At 46.4% G+C, this 21,360-nt stretch overlaps 1 non-coding gene across 1 annotated transcript; it reads left to right on the forward strand.

Annotated features, from left to right (window-relative positions):
* The first annotated feature begins 548 nt into the window (after nt 1–548).
* Trnar-ucg (transfer RNA arginine (anticodon UCG)) lies at nt 549–621 on the forward strand. The gene has a single exon. It is a non-coding gene; the product is annotated as a tRNA-Arg (tRNA).
* The last annotated feature ends 20,739 nt before the right edge of the window (nt 622–21,360 follow it).

Here is a 21,360-nt window from a genome sequence, read left to right on the forward strand (position 1 = left end):
AGCGACACCATTTGGAGAGAAATATTAAAACCATGCATAACTGTTAACCTTTCCAAGAGGGATATGCATTGATACAGCAGGGTTCAGCGTCAAGAAAGTTATCGAAACACCGAAAAACTTCTGATATTACCCAAAAAATTATCCAGCGAAGAAAGCTTGTCCCTATTCGTACAAAAAAAAAAAGAAATTCTCTTATGAAAAAAAAAAACGACGTAACGCAAATTTTTGAAAAATCAAAGCTGATATTGACTCGCCGGGATAGCTCAGCCGGTAAGATATCGCGGGGCCACGATGGTGGGCGCATGTTCAGTTCCCGGCCACGGCGGCCGCATTTCAACGGTGGCTTAATGCAAGAACACCCGTGTACTTAGATCATGTTGAAGAACCCCAGGTTGTCAAAGGTATAACGTAAAGTCACCCACTACGGCGTGCCCGATATCGGGGTTTGGGAGCGTAAAACTCCCATAATTACCTAATTACAGAGCCGAAAACTATGAACCTCAGACATGAATCATTTAAATGTTGGGTAACGCCACTGCGGCACACAAGTCCACGTGGCCTAATGGATAAGGCGTCTGACTTCGGATCAGAAGATTGCAGGTTCGAGTCCTGTCGCGGACGACGCGTTTTTTTTTTTACTATTTTTTTAACATTTTACCACGTCTGCAGACAGACGCGGTTGCAATAGTTCATCAGCTCTTGTGCAGGCACAGCAGCCAGAGTTGAGCAGGGTTGGTTTCATTCTCCACGGAGTTACCCAGAGCTTCCTGTGCCTGTCAAACACCCGCAAATATTGTACGCGTAGTGTTGCTGCAGCTATATCTCGAAGTATAATAATAACAATTGTTGGGGTTTCGCATCGACCTTCGGGGCAATACGACGCTACGCGTGCGCATGCAAGGATTGTGGTTGTGGAATATATATGCGATGCTGAGAGAAGAAGTTGTTAGTAAGCGCCAGTGCTTGTCTTTCTAGTCTTTGTGGTCCGTCTTCATTTGCGCTGAAGTTCTCTTCTTAAACGCATCCTAAAACCACGACACGATTACGAGGAGCGCCGTAGTGGAGGGAGCTCCGGAAATGTCGCGCACCTGCGGTTCTTTAACGTGAACCTAAATCTAAGCGCGCGGACCTCAATCAATGATTGAGGCCCGTGTATCGAATCCCCGCGACCGGGATTGGACCCCGCGACCTTCGGGTCAGCACTCGAGCACCATGACCACTAGACCAGCGTGACAGGAATATCCCGAAGTGTGTCTGGTGGAAAGAGCCGTCGCTACGGGGTCATTTAGCACCTTTCTAGTTTTCCGTCGTTCAAATAAACAAAGACGACACCTGGGAGACCGTTTTCTTTTTTCCTTTTTTTTGACAAAAGTACCTGAACACGGACATCACGCCTTTATGCAGTAGCAATCGTCCAGTAGAAGTAGCCCATTGGTAAGAAGGTGGTCGTCTCACTGCGATGTGCACGATAGGTCTGTGACGCTCCCCGCAGCATTGTCTTCACTCTTAGTCGTGAAGTCGAATTGAGTTACGCCGTTCGCCACTATACTCGTTTCTGACCCTGCGGCGTGACGCAGTGTCTTACGGTATAGCGTCGCCAGTCAGTATAGATGTATAAACAGGCTAGGTAACGTGGTTTACAGGGCACGTCAGGCATAGGATCTGGTAACGGCCGTCAAACATAAAGAACACCTTTGTGGAAAAGCCGACAGCAGAGAAGGGAACGCGGTTCCAAACCGAATTCGCGGAAGCCCAACTTACGGAGGCTCCTTTCGTAGATGTTTCTCGCCATTGGCCAGATCTCTTCGCTAATGTAACAAAATTCCTCTTGCGGACATTTATAGCGTAAGAGATTTTCGTGAACACGAGCCCAGGAGAATACGACTAAGATGAGGTACCCTGTGTTAATTGTTTCTGGCGGTGCCTGGTGCCGAATGCACAAAGCTTTTTTTTTTTTCTTTTTGCAAGTGCCTTTAACATTGGTAAGAAGGCTTAGATAATCACATGAGCAGCATCAGAATTGGATGAAATATTATTTACGAAGATCCTTTGCGTCACATGTTTTTGTGAATGCGGATAATGTTCTTTCGAGGCACGTGAGCGCTCTAACCAGCGACAGTCTATTGATCGAGTGGCGACTGCAGACAGAGTCATGATTTTGGAAAGGCCAGGACGACAAGGAAGGATAACGTTCACAAAAGAGGTATAGGGTCATTACGATGAAGAAGAAAAGAGGAGAATCTTGCACTAAAATATGAATGGCATGTTGTAGGCATACATAACAATGGACAGCATCCGGCCTACGTTGGTGTGGTCAGCGGAAACCTACGTCACATGCATGTCGTCAGGCGTACGATTAAGGCTGTCAGTCATTCTGCTGCTTTCGGATGACATGCGTTGGTAGTGCAAGGATGAATGTACGGATGAGTTCTGGGGCTTTCAGGAGATCTTTAAGGAAATTCTGTAAGCCATGCACGCTGAACTTGATTTCTCAGGTGCTACATTATCGATGCCATCGTCAGGTGCTTGGACGTTGTTGAATGCTTGAAACATAATATAAAGCAATATTTCGCACTTTCTCGAAACTTACCACGCTGAACCATCACGGTAATCTCATAATGATGACACACCAAACAAACGAAAGCAAGCGTGATGATCCAATATTGTCCGAGTCAAATGTATTCAAAAGGTAAACTGCCGGGACACGGAAGAGAATTAGTATGAATCATTTACAGGTGCAAACACGCCGTTCAATATATTGTAATAAATAAATAAATAAATAAATAAATAAATAAATAAATAAATAAATAAATACTTCTCAAATATCACAAATACTGAAGGTTGAGGGTGCCAAGGTCTGTCCGTATTTGTTTCGAATTCCACAAAATGCTTTACTTTGCCATGGAGAAAAGAAGTTGCGTACGTCCCAAATGAAATAAAATCATGACTTACTGAAATAAGTTACATTTTTCTTATTCTAGTATCTTGTAAGTTGTGATAATGATGTAAGTTTGAACTGAGTTCTGGAGTGTTACGTGCCAAAATGACGACCTGATTATGAGCTTTGTCGTAGTGGGTGACTGCAGGTATTTTCTCACCACTGCAGTTATTTAACATGCACCTACGTACAGGTACGTAAGTGGTTTTGTTTTTCGGTCACGCAGAAGTGCAACCACCGTGACCGGAATCGCACCCGCGACGTGGAGGCCGCCAGCGTGACGCCCCAGCCACTGGGCAACACCGTCAGGTCACGTTAATGTTTATGCGTAGCATTCTTTAGCTACTATCTCAAGCAGTTTCGACATGCATGGATTCGGCAAAAAATTTCGTGTTTTGTGTATCGTCTTCCGCATAACGCAAAACTCATAGCGCCATCTATGCCACACTAGTCGAATATACTTATAGGTAGCCTTCTCTTAACTATGCCTCAATAGGGGCCCTGGTTTCCGACGGTCAGTTACGCAATAAAACGACCAACAGAACCTGGGTCTGCTCAGTGCAATAAATGTATGCAATAAAAGGCACGATTGTTTTAATAGAGCAAACATCTGGAACCTCCATTCCGAAGTTTGTGGTTTCATGTTCCTGCTTGCTTTATCTGCCTCTTTTTATGCCTCTTACTAACACACACACGCACACACACACACACACACACACGCGCACACACACACACACACACACACACACACACACACACACACACACACACACACACACACACACACACACACACACACACACACACACACACACACACACACACACACACACACACACACACACACACACACACACACACACGCGCGCGCGCGCGCGCGCGCGCCCATACAGGCACTTCTTAAGGGAGGGAGTCCTTCCTGGTTAGAATTTTGCGCACTTCACCTGTAAATTCAGCATGCCTGCTCCTAAGCAATTAAGATTTGCCTATAAGCGCATGTAAACAGCTTCTATTGAGCATATACAGCCCCTATATGCCTGACATAGTGAAACTCTCAATACACGCAGGCTTGATGTCCATCTGATCCAAGTATACTGTCGGACTTCCTCACAATTTTTCACTACACCGGGCTCGTTGCAGAAGTCCCTCCTTATGGAAGCGTGGGGGGAGAGAAGGGGCATTTTTTGTGATGACTGCCATTGAATAAATTTTTATTCGCGCATCAGTAAATGGAACTTAATTGCTCGACTCCTTAGTGCTATCCAAGAGGATCCTGGCCATTTATACATGCGTCGTATGAGCCACGAGCTAACAGAAGAAGAAGAAGAACAGGAAGGCTCCCCGGTCGACAAAGAGCGTCGCAGATATAAGAATCCAAGGCAAAGATGTCTGAAATCACCTCTTCAAAAACTTGGATTTGAGCTTTCCGTATCGGTATTACTAGCGATCCCTTGGAGCGTGGGCAATGGGTCATTGCAAGAGGGTTATATATATATATATATATATATATATATATATATATATATATATATATATATATATATATATATATATATATATATATATATATATATATATATATATATATCGTTCGCAAGGTTCAACTAGCACATTTAAAGACGCCCTCCGCAGCAGATGCTCACCTATAGAAATTCCGCCGTCGCCATCTGTGACCGGCTCTATTTTATTAGATTACCACCAACACGCGTCTCTGTAGTGTTTTGCGCTTACAGCGCATCGGCAGCGGTAAATTACACGTTGCAGCAGTAAATAACGCGAAGTGGCACACTCTCGCGATCCCGTCAAATAATAAAATCGTTATGCGAAGGCTACGTGTTCTTTATTTATTCAGGAAACGGTTGAGTGCTCTGAGGAGTCAGGTGTTGCATGTACTAATTGCGTTTAGAAGTTTGTTGCAGAATCTGTCAATTGCAGAATCTGACAAACTCTTATTTGAGGAACGCAAGTCTTTCTTACTAAGAACAACAGATGGTTCGCTCACACATATCTTCCACTTTCCCATTCGATATCAATATACAAGGCCTCGGTAAGCTCCCTTGTGCTTTTGTACTTATGCCAAAACAGTTTTTATTTGGACACTCTAGCCAAAGAACCGCCACGTTGCAGACAATCTGAAAGTTTTCAGCGAAAACGGAAAAGCCTTAGCTTTACTTTTGAGTTATTTACTTCTAATGCCTTACGTAAGCGTCAAGCTCTTTTACGGAGAGGACGCACCTTATGCGGGCGCCTGTTTTTGAGGGCGTGTTCGACGAGCCCCTGCTCTATATACTGCAATTTTCCAGTTGATGTATATCTATGCACTTTGCTGGACAATGGAGCCGCGACTCTGTGGTGGATCACGGCAAGCCCTCACGCACTACCTGCTGGAGTACAAGTGCTACTCGCTGTGCTCTTTGACACCAGGGTGTGTCCAGATAAGATCGAACACGAGGTCCCTGTCACCATTCCCGATTGTGATGAAATTTACTGTAGGTCTAGGCATTACACCCAGAGCAATGGTTTCGCAGTTAGTTTTACGAAAAAAATTTAGTTCGCCTGAAAAAACATATATAAATTTTGGCCGCAAAAAACGCTTTTCCGCCAATTTCGCGATTTCTGAATTTTGAGCGCACCTAGGGAAAAAACGGCGCACTTCTTCGTCACAATATTTATTCCCCTCAAAGAACAAGTGAAGTACAATCTTATGAGTCCATTATTTCCCTTGCTTGTCGAAGCACGTTTGAAGAAAAAAATCACAAACTTGGCAAATCACACAAAATACCTCTATTTCAGGAATTTATTGCTGCAAGCAAGTTAAAGTGAGGATAATAACAATCGGTACATAATAACTTTGATACTTTCGCTCTCTTTTAAAATAATTTGTGTGGTTTTATCGCGCTCCGTTTTACTCGATAATTGGGCTGAAACTTAAGTGATTTACCAAAAACGCCGGACTTTGAAAATGATTTTCTCAAAAAGGCCATTTTTAATTTTTTTTAAATCCCTCTGATTGAAGTCAAGGACGTCATCTACCATTCTGCAGAAAAAAACGTTGCATTATTTTGGTTGCTAACAAGTTATAGTGCGTCAAATGTGACCATGCCAGCCTAGTGGCCGCGTCGTTCTTTATGGGCTGAAACTCGGATATAAGTTGCTAAAATACTTGTACGTGACATAATCACAAATCAGCAGCTCCACACCAACAAATGCGCAGCCCGCTGTCATGATTCAGCACGCTTTGTCTTGCGATCAGCCGCTTGACAAACCCGCAGCAGCGGCCGCTCGATGCTGCGGGCACTCACATTACATGAGTACCACTTCGTCTGCGGATGAGCTCCGCTTGAGCGCCAAACTACGCTCAGAGGACAACCGAGAGAAGGAACGCATCACTGTAAAGGCCGTTAAGTGCCAACAAATGCCATAGTATGCAACGAAAACTCTGCCGGCGATTTCCCAGCGAGCCCCCATACGTCGGGAAGGTAGGTGCTTGGGCTGTGTCGGACAATGGCGGCATAAAATAGTAGTCTTTCGCCTATCCTCGAAACCTGTCACGCTGTACTAAGGTAACCAGGTAACCATAACCCACCATGGACACGAAAGCAGACGTGATACCCCAATATTTTCCGAGTCAAATATATTCAAATAGTAAACTGTAGGGCCACCGCATACAAAAAGTTAGCATGAATCATTTACAGCTCCAAACTCAACCGTCCATAAAGCCATAATTTTATCATAAATAAATGCAACCAATAGTTAAACCTATGAAGGTTTAGATTGCTAAGTTCCGTCTGTATATGTGTTTCGAATTCCACAATAAGCATTAAAATAGCCAACAGGAGATAAGTTGCATACGTCCTAAAGAAAATAAAATCATGACTTACTGAAATAAACAACACGTTTCTTAATCTACTATTATGAAAGCTGTGATAATGCAAGCATTGTATTGGGCTCTAGGGCAGTAGGTGCAATAATCACGACCTGATTACGAGGACGTTGTAGTGAGCGACTGCAAATTATTTTTGATAGCTTTACTTATTTAACTTACACCTACACATTAGTACGTAAGATGTTTTGGATTTCCTCCAAATCAAAATCCAACCGCCGTGGCCGGAAATCGCACCCGCGTCCCGGAGATCACTAGCGCACTGGCCCCAGCCTCGGTGCTACGGCGGCCGGTCATTGTAATATTTATGTGTAGCATTCTTTGGCTACTATCCCATGTTTGTTGTGTAGCGACACCACGGACGCGAGCTAACGGGGGGGGTGTTCGACCCCCTTCCACCTCTCGCCGTGTGTGACTCATCCGTGTCCGGGGAAAAGGGGATCCTGGGGGTTGAGCTGACGCCGGGTGCTTGGACCTTTAAGGCCCCGCGGCAGACGCCACACACCCCTTTGGCCCCGGCTTCACGTCGACGGCACCCCCGGGCTGACCCAACCAGGGGAAATCGGCAGTCGCCTTTTCCTGTGAGATATGCTCGACCAAAATTTTCGTGTTTTGTGTAGTCATTTGTGTTTCGCCCTAATTAAAGACTAACAGCGCCACCTATACCACATTACTCGTATCGGCTTAAAGGTACCCATACATTATGTTTTTGTAGGTGTGCTGATTGACAGCTCTGTTGTCTACGCAATTACGCAGTAAAAGAATGAAAATGTACCTGAATATCTTCAGCGCAAATATACCTGATAAATAGGGCTCCGTGTTTTCGGTTTTATCCGAAAAAATCCGATGAACATTCGCCGGTAAAATTTTTGACAATTCTTATTTATCCGATCAACTCCGATTTCAAGGGCCAATATGACCTGGTTCCGTTCTTTATCGAAATGGCAAGTTCTAAGCGCTCATTGATACATCTACTGGTTTGACCGATTTAAAGTTTACCGCGCGTATAGCTGTATACATAGGCGACGTAGCTGTATTGTGCTCCGACTCAGCTTCTTACATGCAGAAGCTTCACAAGGACTTGCAACTCTCCAACCCCGAATTCAAGGCGCTTCACTTCAAAGATCCGTGCCACCTACTGAACAACGCTCTGGAGGATGGAATCACGACAAGTTCGTTAAGCGTAGTTCACGATTTTGTTGTGCCCTTTTCTGCCCTGTTGAAGTCGTCGCGGGAGCTGCGCCCTAAGTTTGTTCTGTGCTTGGCCATGGGCATGTCCATCAAGTCGCTGAAAACCGCATGTCCGTCGAGGTGGTTCTCTTCTTATGAAGCTCTAGAACATAAGCGTGCGCAGGGTTGCCCTTCAGGGGGGGCGAAGGTTCGTCGCAGCGCCCCCCCTCCCTATTATGTCAATGTATGCGGCTGCCTTTGCGCCCCCCCTATCGCCCCCCCTACAATGTATAGGGCTGACTTTGCGCCCCCCCTTCTCGCCCCCTTTGCCCCCCCCTGCGCACGCCTATGCTCTAGAAGATATTTTGGACAACTGGAGCGCCATTTTGTCTTTCTTGAGAAGCGACAAAGCCAAGGGAACGAAGGGTGAGAAGCTCAAGTCTTATTTCATCGCCTGAAGCTGTGCACGACTTTTTCGTTAAGATGAGGTTTCTGAAGACCAATTCGCGTGCCGTGCTCTCAATCATTAAGGAACTTGAGGCAGAGAGTACCCTGGTACACCAAGTTTATCCCATACTGGGGGTTCGTTTGCACGCACTCATCAGTCAATGGCGTGATTCAACTGAGGTCTTCGCATCAGATGTCACAAGTCTGTTGGACCTCCTTGACTATTATGACCGCTTAACGACTGTCGCATGCATTCACGGATACTACGCTGCTGTCGCCGAAAAGTGGAGACAGACATCTGAGAGGAACCTGTGCGATCAACTCCAGTACACCAAAGAATCGTTTTGGTACTGTGTTCAAATTTTGAATCCAAATGTGAAGCATGAGCTGCCCTGCGCGTTCAAAACATATGCGCCTATTTTTCAATTAGTGCTTCTTGAAAGTGACGACATGAGCCAGCTCCTGAGTGATTTTGCAAACTATCAGTGCTATGAAATATGTAACGTTATTCAACCCCTGTCGTTTTGGAGACTTCACAATGTCCAGTGGCTAGTACTTTCTCGCTGTGTGCTGCGTCCTCTGGCGCTTCCTGTTTCTAGCGCTAATGTTGAAAGGGCATTTTCAAAGCTGAGAGTCGTCAATCGAAAGGAGTGCGCTTCGATCACTGACAGCAACCTCGCAAAGTATGCTTGCGTGTTTTACAATAATATTTAAGCATAAGGTCGTTATACGCACAAATACAGGTGTTATGCGTTCAAGTATTTCGCTTGTGCGTATCTTCTTGTGCATTCAAACCTTCTAGAAAAAAATGTGCTTATGTGTTTTGATGTTTTAGTATTCAGATATGAATTGATCTAAGATTTTGGGGTTTATAGAATAATGCAAAACTCCGAATTTCGAAGAATTGGGGATTTACGAGAAATAAACTCCGATAAACGCCGAATTTCCGCCAAAAATATAAACTACGATAAACACCCGCCGATTTTCAAGAAAAATAAACACCGAAAACACGGAGCCCTAGTGATAAAATACACGATTAGTTTAATAAAGCGAACTTCATTTCCCCAAATTCGTGATTTGCTGCACCTGCTTGATTGGCCTCTCACCAACAAAGTGCCTTTCAGTGTTTCCCTGTCTCTCGGATAGAACCCTCAACTCGACGCGGCCACCTTGGACCGCGTCACAGCAATGAGTGCATAACCCGCCACCAGGGTCTGCGCGTCACCAAGGTCACGAGGTCGAAGTCTCGGGGTCTAGCCGCCTTGCCTGGCAGGCGTCTAATCGCGATGGTTGACAATATATTGCAAGGTATGATTACTTATGTAAGCTCAATAAATAATATCGCATAATGTTACGCACTTTATGACAATTTTTCAGTACAAATTTTTTTTGCCGCACATTTCACGCTTCAACGGTACCAAATCGGCGCTCCACTCGCTTTATCACTGGACCAGCAGGCCGCGAACGGCCGATGATAAGCGTGGCGTCACATATCAAGCGGAATATATCGCTCCGCCATCGCTATGCACAGCCAAACGAATCGCTGAAGCCCGCATTCTTTTCTTCCTCCTTTTCTAGACCCCACAACCATTCTCCTACTTCCTAAAGTGACGCCCCCAATTTTCTCCTCCAGAATCCAGACAAATATAAAATCATCTTAATTTTCACGAGAATTGCAAAAAAAAGTGCAGGGCGCATGCCCGCCGTGTCCTGGTGTGCCTTCTTCCCACGAAGCCCGCCATAATACGCACATACGGAGCGGCGGAGGGCCGCGACAGCGTGCGACGTAGCCGCAAAACTCTCTATTCGGCCGCATGGTCGCATCGCCGACTATTGTCTTTGTCGGCTCGACCCAGATAGCAAAACGTGTCCGCGTGCCGACTCGGCGTCGCACTTCTCGCGCGGCGTCCGCGTAACCGAGAAGAGCTGCGCCGTCTATTATGACCGCGCGAGCGGCCCCAGACCGCACAGGGAGGGAGCCTACATAATCGCGCGTGCTCCCAAACAACCGCACGCTAGCGCGTGTTTACGCTGCACTCCGCAGTCAGGGCGTCGGCGGCGGCGCCTGTTCTTCGTCCACAGCGATGATGAGGGAGTGTCCACGTGCCACTGTTGCTGCTCGTCCGCTGTTTGCCGAGCTCTTAATCCCTCGGATTTATTTTTCGCTGCCGCTGAAATGGAACTCGCGCCCTTTGAGTGGGCTATATTTGCTTCACGCTTTTCTGGAAGACACTCAGTCATGAATCAGGTGTTCCTATGACTGCGGTATTAAATGCGAAGCATTTCGTATAGAGCTTCTGCGACTTTGAGCGCATCTATCTATCCATCTGTCTAGCCGCCTACGACTTTTTGCTCTCCTGGCCGTTTCGTTAATAGGATGTACACATTGCGCGACGCGACTGTATGGCGGACATAAATTGCAGGTGGTAATATGAACACAATGACATGCATGCCACGCTCATGTTGCGCTCGCGGCCGTTTCACTAGCTTCATATACACCAACATTGGTATTGCGCGACGTGACTGTACGATGAACATAATGACAGGTGGTAACATAAAAATCATGACATGCATGACACGTACAGCATGACTTACGTGCCGCGTTCATGATGCGCTCGCGACCGGTTCGCCAGCTTGATATGCACCAAAACTGGTATTGCGTGACGTGACTGTATGCAAACATAAATGACAGGTCCTAGCATGCTTATCATGACATGCATGTCGTTTACGGCATGATTTACATTTCATTGTCTTGGTGTGCTTCCGGCCATTTCGTTAACTGGATATATACCAAAATTGGTGGGGCATGACATGAGTGCTTGACGAACATAAATGACCGGTCATGCATTGTATATACCAGAATATGCGTTTCATTAGCGTGGTATACACCAGACTGTGCATGCATGCATGTATCATAAATATGCGATATACAGTGGACTAGATGTCATGACATGAATGACTTCATTTGCCTGAAAGACAAACAATGCGGTGTATGCAGGTCCTCGCTGACTGCTCCGCCTTACATCGATTCCCACAGCGCTTGGGATCTGCCGGATGTTTTGTTGTTATGTTTTCTTTCTTTTAATGAACGTACTTAAGGAGATGTTGGTGCTTACGTGTGGTGCCAGCCACTCCTCGTACATCGAGGTTGTCGTCCTAAAATTGTCAACACACGCAAATCTAGACAAATAAAGGCATGGACACGCATTCACATACTCAGCCTCGCGACAGAGAGTTCGCACAGCGTAAATATTTACGAAACATATATGTTCACACGTATTTCTTTAAGCACTTGTTTTGAAATAGGTAGTTTTGGAATTTCGTTGCCATTTTTTTGGCTATTGTTCTTGCTTTTCCGAGCAAAGATTTTGGGTAGCAACTTCTGGCTCTAAGCTGCCAGTGTCCCATCTGATAGAGGAACAATAACCCACAGTATCCTATGCTTGGAAGGGGAAAAATCTCTTCTATATTTATCCTTTGTTTGTTTACGTTCGGCCGCCTTTTTGCAACAGTATATGCAGCGCAATAAGTTTCTGTTTTCGGCTTTATTAAATGCGTCGCTGACTTCATCCAGCCTTTTTAATTCTTCGTCAGGTAATCCGAGGCAAGACCCTTACACGGCATGTGCGTTTCTACCGGTAACAATAGTCGGACTGAGCCCGCTTGTTTTTGTCAGTGCTTGTAAGGACAGGTAAAATCTTGATGTTCACGATTATCTGAATCTCTGTAAGCTAAGCTAAGCTTAATCTTTTTCTTCTTCTGTACGGGCGCAAAGAGTCTGTTAAAATTTGACACATATGCTGTGTCCGCAGTGTATGCGCGGAGTGATCCGCAGCGTATTCCGAGTGGCTCGTGCACGATAAAAATATGAAATAATAAGCAGCAACGTAAGTTAAAGTAGTGTACAGGCACCAAAATCGGACGGTAACCTGAGACAAAACTGACCACAGAATGAGCTTTGCGTGCTTGCAAGGAATGCTGTTGCGAATTTTGACAGAGAACAGACGTCGTAAAACTAATTTATTTGAATTTCGAAGTCTAGAAACGAAGCGTGGCTCCTTTTCCAGACTTATCGCGATAACCATGAGCGACAACGTCGAAAGAGAGCTGCAAAATGTGCGACGTTGGAGATGTGTGCGGCGAATATGATGACTGCGACCATGCGTAGTATAAAAACATTGCAGCATCCGTTGAGAAGGTATAAAATACGAAGTGGTTTTCCACCTCCACTTGCTCGCGTCCAGGCGGGCGCTCATGCTCAGATTCCCTCGACGTCGATAGCGCCGAGTCGACGACGACGTGGTATCGCTGGCGGACGACACAGCTGGGCGTTTCGGTGATGCTGGCTGGTGCCGCAAAGCAGAGACACGTGTGAAATGTAGCAGACGACACATCGGTCTACTACGTCACCGCCTTGGTGCTCCGTTGCCGTCGCGTGACTACTCAATTGGCCCGTCATGCACATAGGCGTGCGCACGGGGAAGGGGCATGGGGGAACCCCCCCGCCTCCCTAGTCACCTAAGAAGTCTGCCCCATACATCGACTTAATAGGGGGGGGGGGGGCGCCGCGATGACCCCCCCCCCCCCCTGAAGGGGAACCCCGCGCACGGCTATGGTCATACACAAGTTTTCTACCTTCTGGCGGGAGTTTTTGAAATCTTCATCCGAAGCTTTTGGTGTCTACACTCCTTCAAGGCACATAATGAAATCAGTAAACCAAGATTTGGCTCAGGACACCCTAACAGCAGCAATGGTCTCAAATGGCAGAGAGGGCATGCCGAATGATGCGCGCAAAACCGCATTCGTCTGCTACATTATCGCTCTCTGCTGCTTTCATAATACGTGCAGAGACGCCGTATTATGACACTGCGTAATGTGCACAACCCGGCGCAATTTGCAAGCGCGAACGGTTGCGATGTATTCTACAAAGTGCCCTTTACGTGTTTCCCAACTCTCAATTGTGAGAAATTGGTACAGCGACATGGGTTGAATTTCCAACGGTATTGCGCCAAAGTTTGCTTTTCATAAGTGGCACAGTGAGGAGAGAGCAGAGGAGGTGGCTTGTCGACACCGGACAAACAAGCACGACAGCGCATCAGGAAAGACGGACGGGCACAGTAAACTCAGTTTCGAGCTTTTGCTTGCTGTCGCATGAAATATAGTAAAAAGCGGGCTGCACCGGCACTACGTGCGCTAATCCCGCTGAAATGTGGCAGTGTTAATGAACGCCAGTGGCTCCGCTAACCGGTACGCCGCCAGCGCGAGCGAATCTACGTTAGTTGCCTGTTCACGAGCTAATGACCCCTCTCGCCACCGCGCATTCGCGCGCCGTCCCTCCAATATCAGCGTTTATTTTCTTTTACTACGTGGCTTCGCATTACCGCCCAACGGCGTGGTTATCCATAGGCCGCGCACCACTATACCGAAATGTGCCGCGACGGGCCTCGCAACAGCCAGACCTCGCTGGTGCCGGGCGACAGCGGGCGTACGCGGTGACAAAGCTATTGCTTGAGCTAGTTGGTCATGTACACTAGTGTATATATATATATATATATATATATATATATATATATATATATATATATATATATATATATATATATATATATATATATATATATATATATATATATATATATATATATTATATATATATATATATATATATATATAAACCAGCATGCGGTGACTCGCGCCTGAGCTGCCTTGTCGCGGTTGTGCTGTTCTGCTTGCTGTTCATGTCCGTGCTGCTTTTGCAGCGGCGGGCCCATCAGCGCACCGTGGATTTCGTTTTCGCTGTGCTCAACTTCGTCTATTTCCTTTTACGGTGTCTTAACTACCCTTCAATACTTCGTACATGCAGTCGCGAAAAAGCCAGAACCTCCTTATAAATGACCCGCAGGGGCGTCTGTGCAAGCAGGCGTTTGGTGTGCAGCGACACCACGGATCCGAGCTATCAGGGGGGTTTCAACCCCCTCCAACGCCTCGCCGTGCCTGGCTCAGCCGTGCCCGGGGAAAGGGGATCCTGGTGGTTGAGCTGACACCGGATACTTGGACCTTTAAGGTCCACCGACAGACGCAACACACCCCTATGGCCCTGGCTTCACGTAGACGGCACCCCTGGGCTGACCCACCCAAGGGAAATCCGCAGTCGCCTTTTCCTGCCTCTCTCTCCCACCATCATTGTCTTTCTCTCCCACTTTTAATATTTCCTATCTACTCCTCTTTTTCCGTCTACTTCCCATTCTTCCTGGCGGCAAGAGTTACTCTTGTGTGGCTATCCTACCCAGGGTAAGCCATATTTGGTTATAGTAACGGCGTACTGCTGGCGTAGTGCAGACTTTTCACATGTTCTGCCACGTCCCCTTGTTGGGCTCCGTGGTGGGTGGTAGACACCGTTGCCGAACAAGTCACTTTTCTCATGGGATCCCCGAACATTTCTGCAACTGATCGTGCCCCGAATAGGGTACGCACCGACGCAACATCTCTCTTCTGGCCTAAAAACAAGAAACTTTCCTAAAATTTCATGTGCTTCACTGCGAGCAATCGTATACAAAAGCTAGAGCAATTTCACCACTCTTTGTGGCCAAGTGCCTAAAAGAGACCATTATAACCGAACATAAGGCTACAAAGTTGGCAAGCAGAGATTTGCTCCTCGAACTTAAAGACAAAGAACAGTACAACAAACTCGCACACCTCGTAGCATTTGGTAAAAACCCCGTATCTGTAAGTGCACACGGAACCATGAACACAGTGAAAGGCGTAGTATCGAACGAAGACTTCACGACAATCAATTAGGAAGAACTGCTTGGTGGATGTAAGGACCAAGGCATAACACATGTGCAGCGCATCAAAATCAGACGCAACAACACTGAAATCGCAACAAAGCACATAATACTCACTGCATTACCCGAGACCCTTGAAACTGCTTTACCCGAGACCCTTGAAACCGGTTATGTAAAACTTCATGTGCGACCGTACATTCCAAACCCGAGACGTTGTTTGAAATGCCAGCGATCTGGACATGCATTCTAGAGCTGCTGAGGGCAGCTGACTTGCGCTAAGTGCGGCACAACCGGTCACAGTGCTGACTACTGCAGGCATGATGAGATCCTCTGTGCAAACTGCGAGGGTAGTCACCCCGCATACTCCAGAGTTTGCCCGGCCTGGAAGAAAGAAAAAGAAATAATCACTCTAAAGGTAAAGGAAAGTATAACATTCCGCGAAGCAAGGCAACGAATTTCATCGTCATTCTCACTGAAAACATCTTTCACCGAAGTGGTGCAACGAGGGGCGGCACCACTAAGGCCCCTGGCAGTTGCCCGGACCACGCTAGCGTGCCGAGGCTAACGCCACTCGCCCTTACGGTGGGAGCAGCCAGCGCTGCCCTGCCCACTGTCGATCAGTCAACACCACTGGCTTCCACAAGCTCTGGCAGCAGCCAGGACAAAGAAGATGCCATGGGGGTCCCATCGACCTCCGGCTTAGTGAGGGCAAGGACTTCGTCGACCGCGGCGAAGTCTACACTACGAAAACACCACTCGGTAGAGCGACTCTCCGGTGCCTTTCAAGAGGCGATAGACAATACTGGTCCACCGGCGCAGGCTGCGCTGAAGGAGCGGCGAGCATCCCTCGACCGCTCCAAAAAAGACAAAAGCCCAACCATAGGGCCTGAAAAAGGCTCTGTAAAATAAGTGATTCTCCTTCTTTGCGACACACTGCACACGTACACTTTCAACATGGACACAATATTAAAATGGAACATTAGAGGACTCTTACACAACCTAGACGCAATACAAGAACTCCTTAGTAAATTGGGTCCAAAGGTGCTGTGTGTACAGGATACACACTTAAATCGCAAACACACAAATTTCCTACGTCAGTGTGTTCTTTTTCGGAAATACCGCCAGGATGCTGTCGCGTCATCTGGCGATGTGGCAATCATACTTGACAGAAATGTAGCACGCCAGCACCTTCCACTTCAAACGGCACTGGAGGCAGTGGCCGTTCGAGCTATACTTGCAAACAAACTCATAACGATCTGTTCTGTATACATACCTCCTCATTACCAGCTACACAATCATGAATTCCAATCATTTAAAGACGAGTTACCTGAGCCTTACCTCGTTCTCGGCGACTTTAATGCTCACAGCGGCGACTCTAGCAACGACGCGCGGGGCCGCCTCATTGAGAATTTCCTGTTTTCCGCAGGCGCATGTTCACTCAACAAGAAAGAGCCCACGTTTTTTAACCTCGCGAGCAAATCATATTCCGCCATCGGTCTTAGCATCATATCTCCATCCATCTTACTTGATTTTAACCGTGAAGGGGTTAAGAACCCCTATGGGAGTGACCACTTCCTAATACTCTTTAAAACACAAAAACAAAATGAATCTCCACCCCAGGCTCCTCGGTGGAAGCTTGACAGAGCCAATTGGCTCTGTCCACAGCCTTACTAAGCTCTCGTGGGCAGACATTTCTTCTTTTAGTATTGACGCTGCTGTTGAGTATTTTACCGCTTCTATAATTAACGCTGCTTCTGAATGCATACCGGAAATATTGCGGGCACTAGTTATGTGCCTCTTTCTCATCTGTGCATTATCATAATCATCATCATCATCCGTTTGTCTCTCTGTCCTGATCGTCACCGGCAAGCATCGTGTACCCTGGTAGAACGACGAGTGCCGCAACGCTCGGAGGAAACAGAACAAGGCGTGGATGCTATGCGTGACTCCCTCACAGCTGAAAATCTAGTAATATTTAAGCAAGCGAAATCCCAAGGGAGGAGAACGCGCCGGCAGGCTAGGAGAGAAAGCTGGCAGAAGTTTCTGTCAGGAGTGAACTCCTACACCGACGACGGTTTATAGCCTGGAACCGGGTTAATAGAATAAGAGGACAACATACATTTTCACTTCCTTTAGTAAACATACAGGGCGACAGCCTGGAAGACCAAGCCAATTCCCTCGGTGCGCATTTTGAACATGTTTCCAGCTCGTCGCACTATTCAGAAACGTTTAAAAGGTACAAAGGAAGAATTGAGGGACAAAAAAATTGGCCGCGTATCTGCGTGCTTCGCTGCAAATGTCGTCTAAAGACGATAGAAGAGGCGCTGCGTGAGATATGGACGCCATCTGGAAATACGTCGGGAAACACGAGTGCTGTGTTGCGGGCTGGTAGTCCCGGCTCAGCGGCAGGCGAAGACCGGCGGTGACCAACGCGACCGGTGGGGACGCCGGCTAGCCCAAACACGCTGTTTGGCGCGATGCGCCGAAGCAGAAGAAACGTCCGCACTCAACGAGTACTCTCCACAAACTCTCTTACTTACACGTCGCCTGGGTAAAACAGGAATGCCAGAGCGGCGCCCCCTGTCATTCGTACAATGCAATACCGAACCGAAACCGAAACACAACATGAGCTTGTGCAGAGGGCACGGAGGAAGACAAGTTTCAGCGCAGTCGCATTTTCAGCGCACCTTAAGAAACTAGGGTTGTAACATTGTAGGGCGAGTAGGGCCAGAAGGACCGTCACGACGAAAACCTGCCTCCTCAGTCGTATTCGCCTGGAACGTTGGTGTGGCTTCGCGTTCCCTCCTCCGCTCCTGGCCTTTCCACAAAGCTACTGCCTAAGTACGAAGGCCCCTACCGCGTCCTACGTCAAGCATCCCCAGTTAACTATATGATTGAGCCTGTTCAATCATCTACGGACCGCCGTCGTCGCGGCCGCGAGACTGTTCACGTCGATCGACTGAAGTCGCATTATGACCCACCAGTTGTACCTGTTCCTTATGGCGCCAGGACGGCTCCTTTTCCTCGGGGGAGTGATTTGTAACATGGTAGGGCGCAGACAAGAACGCCTGCGAAAGAAGAAGACGAAGACGGTTGCTGTTGGCGCTCGCGCTTGCTCGGCTTGGACCGCTGATTGCTTCAGCTGTGGCATTCTTTTAATAAACGCGTTACTGTCTCAACGTTAAACGCATACCATCAAGGTCTTTAAAATTGCGTATCTATGTATTTTCTGTTAAAGGAGCACACCGCCTAATACTTACCTAGTGATGTTGCGCCTCAGATATGCGTAATGTTTGCTTTTTGATCAACAGTGTACACAAGTATGAACCTAGTCAGCCGTTCACGATGGCTGGCCCTTGGGCAAGTGGTTCAACTTTGGCCGAGTGGCTGAATCGAGGGACGTGCCGACAAACAGAAAGACAGACAGAAGGACAGACAGAAAGACAGACCAAAATTTCTGCGTTTAAGTTCCCCAAGAAAGACTATCGTCTTTAAAACTTGAACGCAAATCCACAACAGACGAACCATATAACAGACCATTCTGCCTAGTAGAGCTGCAGGCGTCGTTGAATTGCTGCAACAATTCTGCGCCTGCCTCTGACCGAATAATTTATGGGATGCTAAAACGCTTAACCCATGAAACACAGAAAACTCTACTCAGCCTCTATAACGCTATATGGTTTTCCGGCGAGATGCCCTCAGCTTGGGAACAGGTTATCGTAATTCCTATCCTGAAACGAGGTAAGGACCCACCTCTTGTTACAAGTTACAGGCCTAAAAACCTGACCAGTTGTCTCTGTAAAGTATTTGAAAAGATGATAAACAGGCGGCTGCTACATTTTCTAGAATCCAACAATTTGCTCGATCCATGCCAGCGTGGATTTCGAGAGGAATGATCTGCAACTAATCATTTAATACGTATCGAGGCAGCAATTTGCGATGCATTCCTCCCTAAGCAATTCTTTCTCGCGGTATTCCTTGATATTGAAAAGGCCTACTATACAAAATGGCGGTTTGGAATACTGAGACACCTCTCACACTTAGGCATACGTGGTAGAATGTTGAATATTATAGAGCGCTATCTGTCAAACCACACATTTCGTGTCCGAGTGGGAAATGTTTTATCGGATCTGTTTGTCCAAGAAATTGGGGTACCACGGGGTGGTGTACCTAGCTGCACTCTTTTTATTTTAAAAATAAATTCTTTGTGCCTTTTCATTCCGCGTAATATGTTCTATTGCACGTATGTGGGTGACATACAGATAGGTTTTAAGTCATGCAATCTCGCAACATGTGAGCGGCAGGTACAGCTTGGCCTGAACAAGGTGTCCAAATGGGCAGACGAGAGCGGATTCATGCTCAGTCCACAAAAGAGCCCCTGTGTTCTCTTTTCTAGAAAGAGAGGCCTCCACTTAAATCCCGAAATTGACCTGCATGACCAGCAGTACCTGTAGAGGCGGAGTACAAATTTCTAGGCCTAATTTTGGACTCAAAATTAACCTTTGTACCACATATAAAACATCTGAAAAACAAGTGCTTGAAAACAATGAACCCCTTAAAACTGTTGTCACACACTACTTGGAGTAGTGACAAAATGTGTCAGTTGAATTTATGTAAGAGCCTCATACGCACACGCCTGGATTATAGGGCCGTAGTATACAGGGCTTAAAGTCTCCCTTCATTGGAGAGGGGCCCTCATAACGCAGCAATATATATATATATATATATATATATATATATATATATATATATATATATATATATATGGGTCATTCCACGCCAACTGTCCCAGCCTTGGCGCTCGAGCACCTGCGATTTGAATGAAAAAATATCGAGGATTATCTAGCGAAAGACAGATGTCTTCCACCAAAATATTTTTGACGAATAAATTTCTCAGTGCCGCAAACCGTATGTGAAGTTTTTCGGAAAGCTCAAAACTATGGCTCGTAAAATGCGTTTTCAAAAAATCTCTTCTTCATAAATTAGGCTAGGACAAATTTTTCCCTACATAACGATCGTAGGCTTCTCACTTAAGATAAGTTTCACGAACGTTTACGCTTTCGTGGGTTTTTTATGTGGCCTTAAATATGGACAATATGACCCATATTGGGGATTTTTTTTTCATAGAAAAGCGACATTCAGCGAAATGTAATATTTTCTTTTAACTAATCACCAGGAAGTTGTACTGTAGGCCAAAAATAGTTTGAGACGTATATAGCGCGAAATGGTGTGTACAGCTGGCGACAATGTTGCAAAAAAGTTCATTTTCGCACATGTTTAGTCGTAAATTTAACATTGAGGTGGTCCTAGTAAAATGATGCTAAATAGCGCGTTTACTAGCAACATTAGCTGTCTACTGACTGAGAAAATTTTATCAAATTACTTTTTGTTTTAAGCAAGAAAAAAATTTTTGAAGTAGTGTTCTGCCGGTGCCTGTACTTGCTCGTGTTTTGTCTTCGCAGGAACGCGTCTAGCGGTAAGTACAACCTACGTGGGCGCGAGGTTCGCCACGGAACAGGTAGACAACCTAATCATCTTCGCCCGTACTTATTTGAATACTTAACTAGCGAGTATTGGCCTGAGTCAACGAGAAGTGCGAACCCCGCTAGAGTGAATTTAACCACATACAGCGGTCGATTGAAGGCCAGCACGGTGTGCTTACGCAACAGCGGGAAGTGACACCGATCCGTACAACACCCCGTTGCTTGCGCAAATATGTAAAAGTGGGAAGAGAAACAGATTAGTTGCTTAGACGCAGCGTACAAGTTGCACTTATGAACCAACACAATCGTATATAATTGATGAGTATATTTATAAGTGAATCGTATGTAAGGGATGATGGTTGACCAGTGACCGTGAATAGGTGCAAAAGTACAACATAAATTTCATATTACAGCAACAGACATTTTTCTTAATCGTGGTGTTCTTCCCACTTGTGATGCACAAGACTTGTGATGCACAACTAAAAGAATGAAAATTGAGTGGCAAACTAAACAGACCAAGATGAACCATTACTGATTCACGAGCAGGTAGCTTCACACTCAGATGCCTCGTGAAACAGTATGCTGTGCCAAGACGCTCTGTCGAACAGAGTGGTGACCCGTGGTTTCAGGAGGCGTTGCCCGTGGTGTTCAGTG

The sequence above is a fragment of the Rhipicephalus sanguineus genome, chromosome 1 (genome assembly GCF_013339695.2).
Source record: "Rhipicephalus sanguineus isolate Rsan-2018 chromosome 1, BIME_Rsan_1.4, whole genome shotgun sequence".
NCBI lineage: Eukaryota > Metazoa > Arthropoda > Arachnida > Ixodida > Ixodidae > Rhipicephalus > Rhipicephalus sanguineus.